Source organism: Serinus canaria, chromosome 4 (genome assembly GCF_022539315.1).
Source record: "Serinus canaria isolate serCan28SL12 chromosome 4, serCan2020, whole genome shotgun sequence".
Classification (NCBI taxonomy): Eukaryota; Metazoa; Chordata; class Aves; order Passeriformes; family Fringillidae; genus Serinus; species Serinus canaria.
In genome coordinates, this window is record NC_066317.1 from 3,865,715 (window position 1) to 3,884,641 (window position 18,927).

The window sequence follows — 18,927 nt, forward strand, 5'->3', positions numbered from 1 at the left end:
ATATTTAGGGAAACAGAAACTGTTTCTATAAATTATAATAAAATGTATGAATTGTATAGCGAATGACAAACATTGTAAAATGTTGTCTGAAAAGTTCAGCCAAGCACTAGATACAAATTGAATTTGATTTCCAAGATTCCAGACAAATATATTTTTGTTTCTCTAGATTTATGAGCTGTTCTAGTTCTCCACTAATTTCCTCTTAGTTCTTGGAGCTGTGTTTATATTTGGTTCATTTGGCCTACTCGAGCATCCTTTTCTATGCCAGTCCTTAAGTTTGATTTTCCACTCAAGTACTCTTCTGGGGACACTCAGCACATCAATCCCTTGAGGGCTAAATTTGGAAAGCACAGCATCAATTGTTATCATTAACTGCCTTTAGAGTACATTGGAGTAGTGAGAGAAGTGATAGATTTCCCAAAGCTTCCTAAAGAACCATTTCCTACTTCAGACTAGGACACATGCTCTGCTATCTGTTTAATCAAGTAACAGAAGGAACAGTCATAGTCAAAAGCCAGAAGAGGAACAATTATCTAGTCAGATAATTTGAACATCTTTAGAATTTGACTCCACAATGCAGGAGAGTATAATTTCATTTTCCTCCAGACATTGAAATTATTATTATTAATAATAAGTCACTATAAATTATGAACAGTACAAAGTGTTCAAACCAACTCAGTTGTAAATTTCTTTTGGCAAAATTCCAGAGGTCTTTTTGGGAAGATTTGTTGCCTGATACTGCGCCGCCTTTGCATTTCTTTTCTTTTAGTGCCAGCAAAGAGAAGCAGAAGGTTGGACCAGCCATTCTTCTGGGCGCGAGATGAAGACATCAAGAAAGACTCCTGATATTATCTTGAAAAAGGATGTAGGCTTCTAGCTAAGGTTGGGAGTAATGGGAGGTGAGTTATTTCATAACTAGTTTGGATAGTTTCCATGAGCTGGTCAGAGAAAAACAATATAATTCTGAAACTATAGCAGAGAAAGAACAAAGAGCAAATTACTCTAATGAAAGCTTTTGTGAGCAAAGCCTTTCATTATAGCTATTCCAAATGTGCAAAAGGGCAAAGTAACAAGTCTAAATACATTTTGCTTTTCCTTAAGCAGTGCCCAGTGTGCCTTGAGCTCCATTTGTTCTAGTAAGTAGGAATATGGTGACACAAAAGCAGATGGTGTTTGCTGCTATTGGATGACAGATGTTCCCTTATCCCTGAGATTATGCAGTTAAGTGTAATGCATTTATAGCTGGGTTATGCAAAATACTGAGCACCCTCAGCTCACATTAATGGCCGGGGCAGCTGGAGGGGCCCGGTGCCTCCCAGGAGGTGCACAGCTCTTGAGAGTCAGAGACCTTCTTAGCTGAACTCTTCACCTCAGCTCTTGATTTGGAGATGTCCTGATCATCAGTGCTCAGCACCTTTGGGAGCAGCTTGCAGTCACCCTCATTAGGTTTGCAGTCCAAGACCTTCTCTCTTTGCAGGAAATGGATCAAATGCCGAGGAATTCAGTTGGTGCAATTGTGTGAATGTAGCAATGCCACTAACAATAACCGTGTTGAAACACACGTCTCTATGCTGCACTGAGGTAGAAAGGAGATAAGATAATCTCTGTGCTCAGTAGAAAATGCTCACTAAAAGCTAAACAGTTCCAGATGCAGGGCAGCCTACCCTTTAGCATTACACTGCTGCAGTGTAGCAGCATCGGGTGAGCCCTCCAGTCAGCCGTGATCCTCACTGCCCCTTGAACATGGCCCTCCTAGGATTGTCAAATAGGGCTCCTTCTCCTTCACTGAGGTTTCTTTGGAATGGCCAAAAGCATTTTTGCATTTATCAGTATGGACCCTGAGATGAGCCTGGCAAATGTATGAAAGTCAGTCATATTGACTTTCATATATTAAAGAGCCTCCAGAGGAGTGCAAAAGGGGATATCCCACTAATGAGGATTCTATTAAAATTCATTAGGAGGAAATTCTCCACAGTCATTATTTACCAGTTAAAAGTCAATGAGAAACCAAGCTCTTATTTATTTCAGGGCTGATTGTGTAGATGCAAAGTACAATCATCTATCTGTAACTTCTGGATGTTACTGCACACTCCAGATGGATATAGTTACAAAGCAATAATTTAGGACAACATGCCAAATGAGTTAATTCATCCTTGCCTTAAAAGTTCCTGGATTCCTGCTGAACCTTAGCTTTGACCTTCTCTGAATAGAAACAGGAGATAGTGACTTCAAAGCTGATACATTTCCTGGGTTACAGAGTGCATGACCAAGTTTCTTTTAGCACATATTAAAATAAACTTTCAGCAGTTAATTCCAATAGTATTTCATTTTATATTTTAGTGTTACAAATAGCAGTGTTCCTTTGTATAAAATTGTAACTTTTATTTCACTTGATGGCTTTCTGTGTTTTGAACAGCAGATTTTTCTTTTTAGCCTATGAAATATTGTAATCTGAAAAAAAAATTAATCAAAGAATTGCTGCTTAAAAAAAATGGATCTCTTATACCAGCTCCCTCTAAATTCTTCTCTTCCTTAAACAATGCTGTATTTTTATGTAAGCAATACACATGCCAGACACTTGTGTGAAAAATATGATGTGTACAGTGCACTTCATTTATTTCTTGACATAACAACATAAGTTGAAAAAACACAGCAGTTTGTAGGAATTAAGTTAGGACATAAAACAGACTATGTATGTCAAGAGGAGGAGACAATTTGCATTAAAAACAGGGAGACGAGGACTCGCTACATAGCTCATGCAAATCTCATGTGAACTTTATAAAAACATGAGAGGGGCTCACCTCAGCCATGTGACAAAGCACAGAGCATTGTCACCCCAGGACACTCACACAAACAGGACAGAGTTTCACTGTGGAGAAACCCAGATTCTGAATCTGAATAAGGTAAGTGCACAAACCCCATTGCTTATGGAAGTTCTGGATGTGAAAGTGCCTCACCACCACCTGTGACCCAGGAAGGGTTATGGGCAGCACTCCCTGGCAGCACGGTTTCTTTCCCACTCTCTGCAAAGGGAGGAATTTGTCACTTTGGAACTTGTCTTCTTTGGAACCAGGGCTTCAGCAGGCACTGGTAGGAGTTATAGCACTGTACTGAACAAAACATATTGTCTGCCTGAAATCACAACAGAGTTTCAGGATGAGCAGGCTGGCATAAGTATTTGAAGTTCAGTCCACTTCAGGCGATTTGCCCAAAATAATAGGTGATGGTTAAAAATTATATTTGGTTTCCAAATACCCATCTAAATGCATTTTACTTGGCAGCTTGACAGAACAGTCATTTTTAGGATTTTATGCCATTAAAATCAGGGGTCAGTTAAAGTGTAACTATCCAAACATTAGACTAATTACTGCTACCCCGTGTCTGTCAAAGGCTTTGTTCTGTGTCAAGATGCCTGCACACTTTAGCATAAATACTGTAACTCTCCTTCCCTAGCATCCCTCTTTTCCTTCACCCCAACCCACACACAGAGTGGCATTTCAAAAAGATTCTTCACACTGTGTCATAAATATTAATGACATGAAACTCAGAGCTTGGCATTTTTCACTAATGGCCCTCTTCATCACAGTTTCACCCCTGGACTGCAGCCAGCCCCTGTGTAACTGGCTGACATTTTTTAAAAACATTTTACTATCAAAGTGAAACAAAATACTGGGACAATTTCTCACAAATTAAAATTGTTGGCAAATCCTCTCTCCACATTGTGTGCTTGGGATGTCATTTGGCATGACTTGCTGAACAATGCCCATGTTGGCTTGGCATGGTTTGTCTTGTAATTACAGCACATGCCTTTCACCTAATCCCTATAATAGCTCCAAATGAGCTGGGGATGAACATTTAATGTAAAACTCAGCCTAGTTAAAAAAAAAAAAGTATATATTTCCCTACAATCCAACTTTTCTATGAAGCTTCCAGAAAATCTCCACAGAAAGATTAATACCATTGTTGGCATTTCTTAGTTCTTGTGGTTATTTGCATCATTTCTGTCCTTTCAGTCTGAGCTGTACCAGTCATCTGAAATTGTAAATTAAACAACAAACAATGTTTTGGAGATATTTATGGCAGTGTTCAGGTTTTAATTTTCTGTTGTCTTTCTGCCTGAATGAAACACGTACAGCTCAGTCTCTCCATACAAGATAATGAGCCTTCAGAACAAGCTGCCAGACACTGACACACTTCCTGAAACAGCAAGTATGTGTTTGCTTTTTAACCTTCATTTTCTATCTGAGTTAGGACCACAATCCCACAGGACATCCCCCAGACTTGAGCCTTTCAGTTTCTAGATCATCACTGAGAAACTGACATTTCATTTAAAAATTAGGGTGAATGAGAACAATAATAATTTGTCTTTTGCCTTCAGCAGAAAGTAAAAGTAGAAGGTGGATGAGCAGAAACATATTATGGGCTCATTGACATAAAATGTATTTCACAGTGTGGTGTGTGTCAGAGCTTTTAGTGCTTTGAATTAAACAGGAAAAAGAGCAAACACAGCCACAGGATTGTAGGGCTGGAAAGAATAAGAAATCACCCGATACAAAGCAAAAGCAGCAACCTTTGGGTGCTTCCTGGCAGATATTTGTCAGCCTGCCTTGAAATCTTCAGTAGAGATGCACAAAACCTCGGTCAAATTTTCCTGCTGTTCATGGCCCTTGTGTTACAAAATGTTTATGATGGTGTGACCTGAGTATTTCTTGAATTTTGTCTTGTTACTTCGGCAGACACATAAAATAGCCTTCTACATGTCTGAGAGACTGTTATCAAGGCTTTCCTCAGTCTGTTTGGCTAAATATCCCACTTTTCCAATATTTTACCCTAATTCATAATTTATAGATCACTTCATCATTTTTATTGCTATGTTTGGGACTGTGTCTGACCAGTCCATGGACTTCCAGAAGTGTGGTCCCTGACATAGCCACAGCAATCCAGTTAAAGCCTTATCAGTGCTGCTCTAGCAAAAGGGTTCCTCTGCAAACTTGTCTGCTGTCCACATTCCAGAATGACACTTTGTGTTGGCAGCAGCACCACGTTGTTAACTCCCATCCTGTCTGCTCTCAGCTGTCATTTCTGTGCTCTTTTCTGTCTGAATTTCTCCCTCCTCAGCTATTCTACGTTTTCTCTCTGTGCAGGTTATTTTCCTGAGCGTGGTGATAACACTTGTAGAAGACAAAAAAGGTACAAAGTTTTCCATTTGTATCTCCAGTTTGTCACAACTATGTGGAATCCTATTCTTGACCTCCAAAGTGCTGGCAATGGACCAGACTTCATTTGTCTCTAGGTCAAACAAGCCTCTTCTGTGATGTGACCTTTGGGTAAGGAGTGAAAGCACTGACCAGCACTGGGACAGACCCCAGTGGAACATCCATTTGGTACATCCTCCCATTTGATAAGGAACATAACTGTTCAGCTCTGCACTCCCGTTGGACATCCTTTTTCCCTAATTTGCTGTGATCTGAGACAGTATTACAGACATAACACTAATGAATGCTAAATATCTAAGAATCATAGTTTTACTTTCTGCTTTATTTCTCAATAATACAATTTTGAAAAAAAATTGCTTAATACGCAGTCAACAGGGGAACCTTTGAAAGGATACATTTCAAATAAGATGTTTTATATTGGTTTGTTTCTTCTTCCACATATACAATTAAAATACCAAAAAATGTTCTTTTGGTCTGAATGGTCTGGAGGTACTTAGTATAAGCTTGTGCCTTTTAAAAGTCTGCATAATTTATTGGTTGGGTACCAAATGCAACTTAAATTGTCTCTACTGTATGAAGACAATTCATGATATATTTCAAATTCAGGTAAGTATTTGAATTTTAGAAACTTGGAGCATTTGCTGACTGGATTTCATGCACTCTGAAATCTCCAGCCATCCAGTAAATTCAAGGTCAGTATGAGAATGCTTGGATCCAGAATGTAAATTCTTTTAAGATCTCAAAGTTCTGAAAATTTATGAGTGTTTGCATTTGGTGTTTTGATTTGCCCCCTTCTACTTACATCTTTGTTTTAACATGTAAAGTGCTGTTTTTTTAAAAAGAAAAGTGCAGTTATGTAGGGGTGTGTTTATCAGATATATGCCCAACTGTATATAACATGGTAATGGACCAGTCCAAAGCTGTGGAATGGGCTGTGGTGTCCTCCTGTTGTTTAAGGGCTTGAAGTATTTTATAAATTCCTACTTTTAATTTATGCATGTACTCAGAGATATGGAATGCTTTGATTCTTAATTTAGAACATTCATACCATGCTTTGACTCTGGAAAACAAAGGCAGCTCACCTAGGAGTTCACAACTCGGAAGGGCTGTTTCCTTTCTTTGCTGTCCCCTTTAGAACTTCCTATACAACAGGAGCCCAAGTGTGAAGTGCAAAGCTCCAAGTGATCTGTAGGGTGGAAGCAGAGCCATTACTGTCCTCAATTCTTTCCAAAGCAGAAGGAGGGGAAGATTGTCTGGCCGAAGTAGGAAATGCAAGGAAAAACCTATGGTGTCTGTTTTTAAGGATATCGTGGAATAACACTGGAACAAAGTTTGACTTGTAAGGAAATTGCCACTTTTGGATGATAAAATATTCCATTAGAAACGGATCACAGCACCCTGCCTTTCCATGGTTCTTTGTTTCCTGAAACTCTAAACCCTTTCTAAGTGTTAGCTAACTCACTTTGTAATTCTCCCTTTAGGGAAAAATAGTACTTCCAGACTTTTTTTGACAGATGTTGAAACTTTGTCTCTGGAGGAGAAAGTTGTATACCCCACGTCAAATCAGAGAGATCTCAGCTCCAGCTTGTCTCTTATATGAATATCAGGTTTAGTCCCACAAGTTGGCAAGCCCTTAGAGCAGCCAAGAGGTGAAGGAGTCCCAGACTTTGTGCAAATACTCATGGCCCTTTTACAAGTAATACTTGTCTTTCTGTCCTGCAGAGAGATTTTGGAGTGATATTGAGTGACCTGAACTAAATTTGTGTAGAACTTGATCTCTTGTCTTCACAGCAGATGTTTTGCTGGTGCTCACCCAGGAAAGTCCTCATGCAAATGGATAAAATAGCAGCACTGTTCCCATTACACAAATGTCACAAGCTGAGCTGGTGAGCTCTGCACTTCCAGCACAAGTGAACTGGGTCTGTTACCATGCTTCTTGTGACACCCTGGCAAGGAAGAGCTCTTTTAATCTGGATTCTTTTTGCCAAGTTATTTGTTCAAACTGCTTGAAAAGTGTTCCAGTGTGGAACGCTAGGCTGTCAGCATGGATCCCTGAAACCTGATGTCTTCCCTATGAGTGTCTTGAGGGCCAAGCTATTCCAGTGAAATGCAAATCTGAAGCCAGCCTGATTTATTTTGTCAACCTGTTGCTCCCTGCAGTTTGTTTGAGCTGAAATCTGAGGGCTTCCAGCAAGTCTGGAGCAAACAGAATTCTAGGTGGAGTTTTGGTGTTTGGGGTTGGTTCTCGTGCTTGCTGTTATGGCCCTACAGGATTCCTGTAAGCCCCAACCCAGAGCTGGTTTCAGAGAGCAGTGTGTGTGCAAGGAGCTATGGCTTGGCATCGTGCCCAATTTACTTCCACAAATAGGAACTAAAGACGAGATCTTCTTGTGTGGCTGGATAAAACACATATCCTGCCTTACAGCTGAGGACACATGCACAGTCTTAATCACAAATCTTCACCAAGAAACTGTTTCTAAATAAGTGGATAAGTGTTGGCCAATTGTTTATCACTTTTTTACTGCTGGTATATTTTACGGGAGACTGGATGATTGGAGCAATGCAACAGCATTACAGGAAAATATTCATCCTTTTCCCAGCAAATGCTTGCACTCATTTTTATTTGCTTCTTGTGACAATATGTTTGCAGAAAGTGACTGTAGGACTTGAAATTGAGATTAGTTTCATGATGAGATGGAGTGTATTTGAAACAAATTTAGTCCGGAAGGCTATCCGGTCAGGAACAGGAAACAATATCAAGGAACTAAGTTGAGCAAACAACTCAGATACTGAACTGTGAATATTGAGCACTCAGAAAAATTTCATATGGGCTGACATTGGTTATCTTTTTGCAACAAAGAGAAGATTTCTATAGTATAAAGGCTGGGTGGTATATTGACCAACAATTCTTCTGAATGAAATTCAGCTGACTCTACCGCCCCTCTCTTCTCAGTCATGCACACTTCATAGAGTATTCCAGTTAAAATAATTGTTTCTATTAAATAAATTACTACATTGCTAAGTAAAGAATAAAGAGCATATTTTTGACAACACTACTTTCATTACAACTCTAACCATAGAAGTATCCAATTTTCTCATTTTTATATAAATGAAACTCAAATAAGTAATCTTCCTGTTGCATCTTCTCTTGGTCTATCTTGCAAAAACCACTAGGGCCCAAATTTTCCACAAGAAAAGAGTGCAAAGTGCTGTCTGCTTGTAAGTTTGTGATTCATGCCTCCTGTCAAGACTACCAAACCAGTAAAAACACTGGAATGTAAAAAAATAAGCATGATTATGTATTTCAGGAAAACAATTTTCTCAAGAATGTTTCTGGAACAAATTTTCAATGTTTAGCTATTTCTAGTTGATATTTCAGTGATGGAATGCCTACTGGCACCAATTTTTACCATGGAATTGTCCCACAGGACAATACTTTGCTGTAGTGTGTTTAAGGTGTCTTTTTTTTCAGATTCTTGTAGCAGCAAATCCTTTAGCAGCTCATTACTTAATGGAAACTAAACAAAGCTTCTTCCAGGAAAAAAAATGTTGATCTCTATCACCCCACAGTGAACTTCTCTTCTTAAATACATAACACATGCTTTTGGAAAATATCCTCAGTTTAATCTGAGCAGTGTAAACTCCAAAGACAAGACCACATCCTCATTCATCCATCTTGCACAGCTCAAAACTCCAAACTTTCTGGGAAAAAGAAAAGGAAGCCCAGAAGATACTTTTGTGTACACAAATCTCTTTGTGTGATATGAGTAGACCTTTGTCTGTCATTCCTATTAAAAACAGCCACCTTCACAGATGAGAACTCATGGGTAGGCTCTTATAAATAGGGATCCTGGAGGTCCTGGCTGACCTTCTTTGCTCTCTGCTAACAGATATTTCTTTGGGAGTTTTTCCATGTCCTATGGAAACTCTTTCTGTTTTTTATTGTGCAGCAAGCCTAGTGCTGGCTGCTCCCTGCATCCATTGTCACCTTATTGCTGTGTCTGTTTCTGCCAGAGCTGCTGTTCCACAGCTTTTCCTTTCCTCTGGCACTACCATCGCCACTGGTATTAATTGGACCAAAAGAAGTATAGAGTGAAATTTGGGCACAGAAGCCATCAATTTAGCAGCTGATAAGTTATTCATAGGTTTTGAAAAATATACAATAACAATTCCAAGCTTTGATGATGAATATCCTATACCTCATGTACAATCTCAACTCATGTGGAGCAACACTGGATCAGGAGGAAGGATGTTTATGATATTTCACTGCTGCTGTCACTTGCAAAGATGCAGTGCACTGTTTTAGTGGATCCATGCTGGAGATCCTTTCCACACTGGCTTTGGCTTATGCTTTTTGCCAAAAAAAAAGCCAGTTTTTCAGCAGGAAAATGTTTATGCCTGGAGTTGAGCAACCATAAAACACAGTGCCATGAGTCTCAAGGAACAATGAATAAAAGAAAAGGACAAGTTATTTTTCAGATGTATTTTGGAAATATGTTTTCAGAATGATTGTCCTTTCAAAGCATTAAATTACAAATTTTTATATCTAGTCATTACTGTTCTGACTTTACACTGTAGGAAGGCATCTTGCTCCTGTTGTCATTAGTGTATCAGTGAGCTGTTCCCTCAGGAGAAGTCTCAGCATGTGAAAAAGAAACTATTCATGAAATCAGTGAACTCTATTTTAAACTGGCAAAGTAAATTGCTCCTGCTTCTCCTCCAACTTAACCCATAATTCCTGGAAGTATACAGTTCCCAGATATAAATGTAGAAAACCTAAAATTAAAACCAGATCACTTGCCTGTTCTTTTGAGGGTTGTGGAATTGCGTACTTAGTGTTTATAGTATAGCTGCTGTGTAAATATAGAATATAGAGCAAAATCCTGCTTAGGCCTGATGTCTCATTTGTGTTTGTGCCTTTTTTCTTTAAAGCAATCTCTTGTGATTTATGGCAATATTATAATAAACTAGGACAAGATATTGTCTTTTCTAAGAAATGTATGCTTTGAAATAGATGAATGAACCAAGCTGTTAGACAATACACAAGGTTCACTATCCAAACTTTGGAACTGGTTCTTGGAATTATGTTCAGATAACTGGAGAGCCATTTTCTCAGTACCTCTAGCAAATGCTTGTTTTTTCAGAGGAGACAGTTTTCCTTCTTAACCATTTAGGGGAAAATCTTCCACAGGGCATATTGCTACTAAATAGCAAAGACATCTCTTTCAGAGGATCTGGAAATACCAAATAAAAAGAATATTATGTGGCTTGTCTGGCAATGCTTTAGCCATCTGCTGAGAGTGAGAGTACTGAGTGTCCAGTTTGCATATTTAATCTGCCAGAATGTAACTTAATTGTAACTTACTGCTTTTTTCATAGCTTTCAATAATAGAAGGTGCTGAAAACTCTACTAAATTGGGTGCATTTCACATAGATTTCCTGTCTGGTCCTGTCCACTGACATGACCTAGATTCATTATTTCATACTCTTTCTTATGGCCTTGGGCACAGATTTCCCCAAGCCATAGTCATGGGGACTAATGAAGCATAAAAATATGGGAAAATACCATGAAAAATTAACCAAATGGTCTACAAGGTCAAATCTGCTTTATAATTTTTGTAGATGTTTTTTATTTTATTCTATTTGTTTGGCAGAAATCTTCCATAATCAGGATCATTCCATAATTTTTTGATAAAGGATTATCAGGTTTGAGTTACAGAATTTCTAGTATTATGGTGAAATATTTTGGATTTGTTTAAAAAGGAGCTTTGAATGCTGCTCATGCTCAATAGCTATTCCTAACGGAATAATAACTGCTCAAAACATCCAAAAGGAAAGACATTTCCCCATGAATATTTCAATGGTTTTTTGCAGACCTCCATGAAAATAATACATCTTAATGAAATAAGGGCATAGACTGCTTTTTAATTTCCCAAATAGGTTTCTGTAATTGTGAAGTCAGGTTGTGCTGAATGTTCCCTGATAGTTGGTCATGAGGGACAAACTGATAGGGATATGTGCTAGAAGATCCCTTATCAAATCTAGGGCTAATTACTTAGTTGCTGGCCTAAAATCTAAGGAAAAGTTATTAAACCAAAAAGAATAGTAACAGCTGATATTTCAAATGTGGTTACAAAGGGGTATTTATACAGAATGAAGTCCTTGTCTGTGCTTTGATGTCTTTTACTCAAATCCATTCTTAAGAAAGGACATCACACCACTCATATTCCAGCATTTCACCATCCCCCTGTAAAAAATTCCGGCTGCTGTTGTTGTTGAAAGTGCATAAACAATTTGTTGTGTGGCATGTGCAGGTCCTGCAGCACTCAGAGTCGTGCTGCTCACACTTCCAGTGCACCATTGCCTCATCCCTAAGCTCTGGGAAATCTGTTCTTAATTCTGCATGGGCTCACTCATTGGGCAGGCAATAACACAGCACATAGAGACTGAGATGGATTAACAAATAAATATCTTCAGAATTATTCCTTTCCTGCTGATGGTGAATGCCATTTGTTTCTCCCACCACCATCCTTCCACAATGTATTTTTTTCAGAGTGCACTGAAGGTGGAGATGGAAGCAGTGCCATTCAGAGACTATTACAGAGAAAAGCAGGAGCTCTAAGGCTGATTAGAGCTGTTGTCTAAATGCCCCCATTACCCAACAGGCATCACATTGGAAAAAAGGTCAGACTAATCCAAGGATAATAATGTGAGGAGAATACTGTAGGTGTTCAGTGCTGTGGGGGTGAAGATGCACTAGACTGTTCCTTGTATCCTCTGGCTCTCTACAGGACTTTCCAGCACATTCTCACACTGCTGTGCCTCAGGTCAGGCAAGGACTGAAAAAACTCCGGTGATCCCTCTCGGTTCCATCACGCTTCCCAGCAGTGGCCAAAACTGGAGAAATTGAATTAAATATCTGGAATGTCAGGTGGAAGCTAAGGAAAACCACATGGCTGCTTAATATTCTATTACTCTGTTTATCTTTTTCAGGTCTTACGTTAAAACTTGTGACCCCTCAGCCCCATCAGCAGCAATGCCAGGCAAACCCCATTAAGGGTGGGGAGGATAAAATCTGCTTAGCAAAGGCAGGACAATAGGGAGTCAACCATGCTGCTCTTCTACATCATCTTCAGTCACTGAGGGGGCACCAGTCACCTGCCCTCAGGACTAGTCCCACTTTTTGAAAACAAAGAAGAAAAGTCAGTATTTGAACTGACTTTTACATTCCCTCTTACATTCTGATAAGAAGAAGGAAGGAAGCAGAAGAAGGAAGAAAAATCAGCAGAAATGGGGGAGTTAGAGAGGAAAAGGGACTGATGCAAAAGCTATTTTTCTTTGAAAACTTGCTAAGCTCAAGCCTTGGTCCCAAAAGTATCTTCATCAACCCTTGATTCATAAAAAGCCTGATGTGGTAAATATTTCTATTCTCATCTTCCCTGATTTTTGGTGTTTATGACTTCTTAAGGGCATTGTGCTGTATTGAAGTTCATCTCTCTGTAAAGAGTTAGTGTATGTGGCTTTGTGCAGCTTTTGTAAAAAAGAAGGGAGGAAACCTGGGGTGCTGGGTCACTGTCACCATGTTTAGCCAAGTCACTCACCCACTTTAGAGCTGAATACTTGCAGGGTGTAATGACATTGACACTGCATTAGCAGCAAAAATATTGATTCCAGTTATTTGCCATTTCTGTCTGCTGTAAAAATGTGCCTCTGTTAGTAGATAATGAAAGTAGTAACTAATCCTTTACCCAAATTTAATTTTAGTGCAGAAGTCTGTAGGTTTGTACGAGTTTAAATATTAAATTTCCACCTCAACAGCTTCTTTACACAGGCCAGGCCAGATGTGCATCTGGTGTAAATTAGCATTGCTCTGTGGATGCTGTGAGAGACAGGAAGATTTCTATCAAGCAGTGCTCAGTTCCTGTATGATTAAACATATATTATGTCAATCATTTGGGTATAAAATACATCTGAATCAGGATTGCTTTCCTGCCAATCTGTTTGGTAACATTTTCAAATATATGCAGCAAAATATATGCAAGGCAGTGAAAAGATGAAGTTACCTCAGACTGTTTATTCAAATAATTTTGACCCTATTCAAATAATTTTGACCCAAGCAAGTAGATTGCTCTGAGACTGGTCAAAATGTTTTGTTTCAAAATTTAGATAGTGTAATTTTGAATACCAAATTATGTTTGAGATTAAGTTTAGCTATATTCATTTAATACTTCAGTGACACTAAGTGAAACAGTGTGATCAGTTGGCCAAAAATTCAATTATTCACACAGTCCTACTCAAGCTGTACAAAAACTTGTTTACTTGACATTAATTTCTCCATCTTTCATGGATTATCTTCTCCGTGGGTATAAATGGGCACTGCTCAGCTGAGCCCCTGACCCATAACTATTGGTTCTGGTCTAGAGCAGTGGTTTCAATCATAGCAAATGGACAAAGTCTTTGTTTGGGCTTAAGTTCAAAGTTATTTTTGTACTGCCCTGGGAGGTTACTGTACAAAATGGCACAACCATGCATAGAAGATTGACAGATTTCTTGAGATCGGATTTATAACAAATTCTGAAGTTAAAAAAATTCAGATTTCTGAATTTCTGAGAAAAATGTTTTCTCAGAAAACATTTTGTAGATTTCTGGATTTCTGAGAAAATGTTGTGGAACATCCCAGTCCACACCTTTCCATGGACTGGACATCAGACATCTGAGACTCTTCAGAGCACCATTAATCCTTTAATTTAAGCAATCTCTGGCAATAATTCAGGTCTTAACTTTTCCCTTGAAATAGCTAAATATAACTTTTCTAAATAAATATTTTAAACAGACATTATACCACTCTTCTAAAAGACTCTTTAAAATGCTGAGGCTCTCCCTCTTTTGGAGTTCTAGACCTTGATTTAATCTTCTCGTGTTTTTCATTACCGAATACTTACTTCTGCTTCATTTCTTGTTTTTCCAAATGTTCCTGGTGCCATAGCACGTTAAGGGTTCCCCTAGCAACATAAAAACACACTTTTCCTCAGAGCTGCATCTCCATGGTCTACAGCACTTAAATTATGGCCTTTTAGCTGCAGCTTGTTCTGAGCTTAATTAAGAGAATTTTAAAATAATAATGACAAAGTTTAGGGCATTCTTTGATCTGCAGAAAACTGAGCAAGAGGGTCGAATCTTGAGCGTTTTGTGCCCAGATTAGCAATGAAATATTTGCATACAGAGTTTATTTATAGATTAAAATGTAATTGGATCCTAGGTTTGGACTTTGCATTCACTTTTGTTAAATGCTGTCTTTATTGGGGCTGGCACTATGTGGATACACGAAAGCTTTAGCTGAGGACTACCAAGTGCAATGAAATCTGTTTATACAATTCTGTGTTTGTTCTCTGTCACAATATTTCAGCTCTCCTGGAGTTTTACATTCCATAAGCAGAAGGGTGTGTGTATGCACACACTTCAATTTGCTCAGGTTTACCCAAGCCTGACTACAATGAAACATAAAGAGAATGAGTTGACATTTGAGATCTGTTTCACTTGCTACTAACCCTTTCCAGCAGCACAGCTTGAATGCAGGCACTAAATCCTTCTCAGAACAGTCTCTCTTTCCCCCTAAATGGAAAAAAAAATCCTCAGAAAAATATCTATTTGGAATAATTTACCTTAATTTATTAAAAGCACAATGAGAAAGTGCAAGCAGGGAAATGTAGTTTTTCTTCATTATGATAAATTCCTGAAAAGTTAACTTCTCAAAACATTTTCAGTTACAAAAGAAAAGCTCACAGCTTTGCTCCTTGCAGCTTTGCTCGAGCTTGTAGTGGGAGCACTTCACTGTGCTAGTGCCAATCTGAGATGGAACTCACTAAATCCTGGTAGAACGCTTGTCTTTCATTACTTCTCTTCCACATTTTTCCTGGCACATCATATTATTTATTTACCATAATCTATGCATAGCCTGCCCTTTCATTACTCTTGCATCATTAAAGCTTAAGTACTGGATTTGGGAAGTGTCTTCAAGCCAAATTTCAAATCACTGATTTCAGAATGAGATCTCAAACCAATGAAGCAATGAGCAACAGTTGTTTGTGAAACTTTCCAGGATGGGGAAAAGGCACCAACTATCAGAAAGCTATGAACTATTTTCTCCTTCTTTTATCTCCTTTGTCTTGTCCTGTGTTACTAGGCAGTAAAAATTCAAAGCTCTGGATATAAATAGTGTCTGATTTACTCCCAGAGCAAGGCAGATACATTTGTGGTGATCTCATTGTTTGAGGTGGGTAAATGTAGCTGAAAGATAAGTTTTCTTACACAAAAAATATAAAACCTCCCAATATGGTTAACTTCTGTCTTTGGTCCCTGTTTATGGGCAAGCCCAGTTCATTCAAGGCCACCAGACAAAAAAGGTTCCTAATTTTACACTTTTGGGAGCTCTTTCAAATTTGGAAGAGTTATGTACATGTGAATGCCTATCCACACAGGTCTGGTTCTAGAAAAACACTCATTTTTGTGACCTTCTGAATATCAAGCTTTTTATTTCCAAGCCTATGTGCTAAAAGCAAAAGAACTCTGGATTTAGTCTGGGCAGATGTGCAGAGGAAATCTGCAAAAGCAAACTCTCACCTTCTCTTGAAATGCTGTTTTAGTTAAACTGTAGAGTAATTGAGCAGACATGGAGCTGCTGCTGCAGGATTTGTGAGCTATGGAAACCTTTGGAAATTCTTTCTGTAAGAAAGCTCATTTCCCTCAGCCAGGAGAAAGCTGAGAGCTATAAGTAAGAAACATAAAATTACAAAAAAAAATACAAAATTTCAAATTTAATTTCTGTGAGATAATGCTAGTTGACTGACTGTAATTAACAAAATAAAAGCCATATACCGACCACTGAAAGCTACCACTGCTACTTAAATTTTATCTTTCTAGTAGCATTTACCTTGTAAATACTCCTCCTGTTTCTGCTGTATTTGACTTAATTGTAGAATAACCAATTACCATCAGAGAAACCATTTTCTTTAAAACATTAGATAAAATTTAATTTTGTTTTACCTTTCTGTAACAGTTTTTTCTATATGAAGTTTTTTAATGTGACTGAGTGAATTTTGAGAAAATTCATTCCTTTTGGTAAAAATATCTTTGAGAACTCTGTCTGGAACATAAGTTTAGGATTAGAGGAGTCAGTAGAAATAACTGAATGTACCTACTCATCTATGACAAATATGACAAATATTACCATTAATTCCTAAGCCTCTCTCTGTTTACCATTCTTCAGCTCCCCAGTAAATGTTTTTGTGATGTTCTGTTGCAATTTTGTTGAAAGAGGATGACTGACTCCATTAGAATAACTTCAGAGAAGAATAAACTGAACTTTTTATTGTACTTAAAAATACACAGCAAGTTACCATGGCATGGAGACAGATAAAATAAATTAAGGTTTCTAACATTAATTCCCCAAGTCTGTTCTGGAGGCAAACAGCATTTCCAGTTTGAATCAATTTGTTGTGTACATTTCCCCAAGCTCTCTTTCATAACGATGCAGGGTGCTTCAAACATTAGAAGAGCAGTGAGGAATGCTCATCATTCTCACCCCTGTTGGTGTTGGCTTTGTAGATGGAGAACTGATTATACAATCAGGATTCTTTCCTACAGCCTGTGCTTGTCTATACAGCAGTGGATTGTCAGCTCTGAAAATCAGTTCTGCTTTTGAACATTTAAGTTTTTAATGACACCCAAATCTGAGGATGCTTTGAGCTGCTACACAAATGCCAAAGCAGGCCATTCCATCTCTGAGAGGATAAACTGAGATAGAACAAAAGTCAAGAAGGTTTCCAGGAGAGGAAGCAAAAGGCTGGCTGTTTATTCCCAGCCAGATGTACTTGTCTCTTTCTCTGTATGTTTGACTTAGTCCTGGCTCAGCTCTCTCCTTGTTTGGGGTTTGCAAGAATGAATGGCTATTATGACATGCTGTCTCCTGATGGTTCCATGTAAATAATTATGAGGAAAGGAGAGGTGGATGGAGTTTCTCAGCCATTTTGGGTTTTAGCAGATTTCCTGAAATTTTATACCCAGACAAAACATGACACAGGGCTTAATATTGTCACAGCCTTCATTCATCCTTCCTTTCCTGTGTGTCCAAGGGGATTGCAACAATCAATTACCAGCAGGAGAGGAGAGACTATATCCAGGTTGCCATTATGAATACAGGTTTAGTAAAAACAAAAGATGCAATTCCCATTGCTCACTGCAAAAAGAAGGAATAAAAGGCTCTAAAATAAACAGTTCAATGAATTAGTACAGAACTTCATGCTTTCAGTTAGGAGCTCTGCAAGGTACTTGAGAGATAATTGGAGAAGCAGCACTGAACTTTAATGAGCAACAGGCTCCTTCTTTACCTTCCTATAATATTCTGAAATAGAAGCAGCTTCAATGAAAAGTAGTCCTGGCATACAATTATGGACACATCACATGGCAGGAACTTCTAGTGGGGGAAAAAGGCACGAGAACCCCTGCACACACTGGGTGAATTTGCACAGCCCCTACATACCCCTTTCTTCAAAAGCCCTCCCTACCTGGGAAGTATTTTAATTCATGCTTCTCATGCCTCTGTGATGTAAAGAAAGCCATTTTGCAGATGGGAAATCTGAGTACTGCATATTCACAGCCTGGTCTCCAGAGTTAGTGCAAGAGTTCAGCCTAATCTGAAGAGAATAAAGCTCATGAATATGCAGGAACTTTGCAAAGCCATTGCAGGGAGCAATCCTCATGGGCTGACCTGGGAACAGGATGTTGCTCTGGTGATATGCAGTGCTTTAACCACAGTGCAATTCCACTAACCCCAAATGAACCTCAGGCCCTGATCAGGAAAAAAAAGAAGGCTCCTTTATTCAACAGATTACAAAATTTATTATGTTTATCTTTGACTGAATCATTTATCCATCTCTGGAAACTCATGGATGACTGAAAAATAACTCAGTGAACTTTGCATTAAACTCAGGAACATTTGGGTAGTGTTCTCACAATTCAGTTTTCCCCAAAACTGATTCTTGTCCCTGAAACTGATATTGTTGAATGACAGAGAGATGAGCTAAAACCTCTTAGCAGATCTCAAAATTTTTCTTGACAGTGTTGGCAGCAACAGGATCAGCTGTAAATGAAGGATGAATTGAAGTCAGGGGGACAAAAAACTTTTTGCCCTTCTCTCTGGGTGGCCCTGCCTCCCCTGGGTGCCATCCCTTCAGCCAATGTAAATGAGGCAAGTAATGAAATGAGAAGAGCCTTTGCTGATTTCAGAAGGGAAGAATATTGTCCACAATGGCTTCAAGTCTTATTGTTTGACACAAAAAGCATGTTCTCTATACAGGAGTACTTCACACCTGATGAGCTATAGAATGGCTTTCTTGAAGAGGATCAGAGCTCATTTTTACACATTTGAAATTGTAATAATTGAAAATATCACACACTGATTTCATTGCAGCAGCATGGAAAACATGTTCTGTTGCAGGGAGCAGCTGTACGTGTTGCTGTATTTTGCACTTTCAGTACAGGTTAGCTGGGTAATGTTAAATTGAAGATATTTTGATGCAAACCTCTGCTGATTTTACCTTGTAACTGATTCATTAGCTAAAAGAATTTTTAAAATGTGGTAAATTTTAAAGTTCACATATACAGCTTGAGTATATTTGAATAACTCTGAAATAAAACATCTCTGTACACAGAA

The 18,927-nt window shown here is 38.5% G+C and overlaps 1 protein-coding gene across 2 annotated transcripts in view; it reads right to left on the bottom strand.

Moving 5' to 3' along the window:
• PDE5A (phosphodiesterase 5A) overlaps nucleotides 1-18,927 on the bottom strand; it is a 105,948-nt gene that overhangs the window by 67,396 nt on the left and 19,625 nt on the right. Inside the window, exon 3 of one of the 2 annotated variants that reach the window (XM_030239202.2) lies at nucleotides 6,299-6,402. The exons of the other annotated variant lie outside the window; for it this stretch is intronic. The gene's annotated coding sequence lies outside the window, so the exon portion shown is untranslated. The remainder of the gene's footprint in view (nucleotides 1-6,298; nucleotides 6,403-18,927) is intronic. 2 annotated transcript variants of the gene reach the window in all.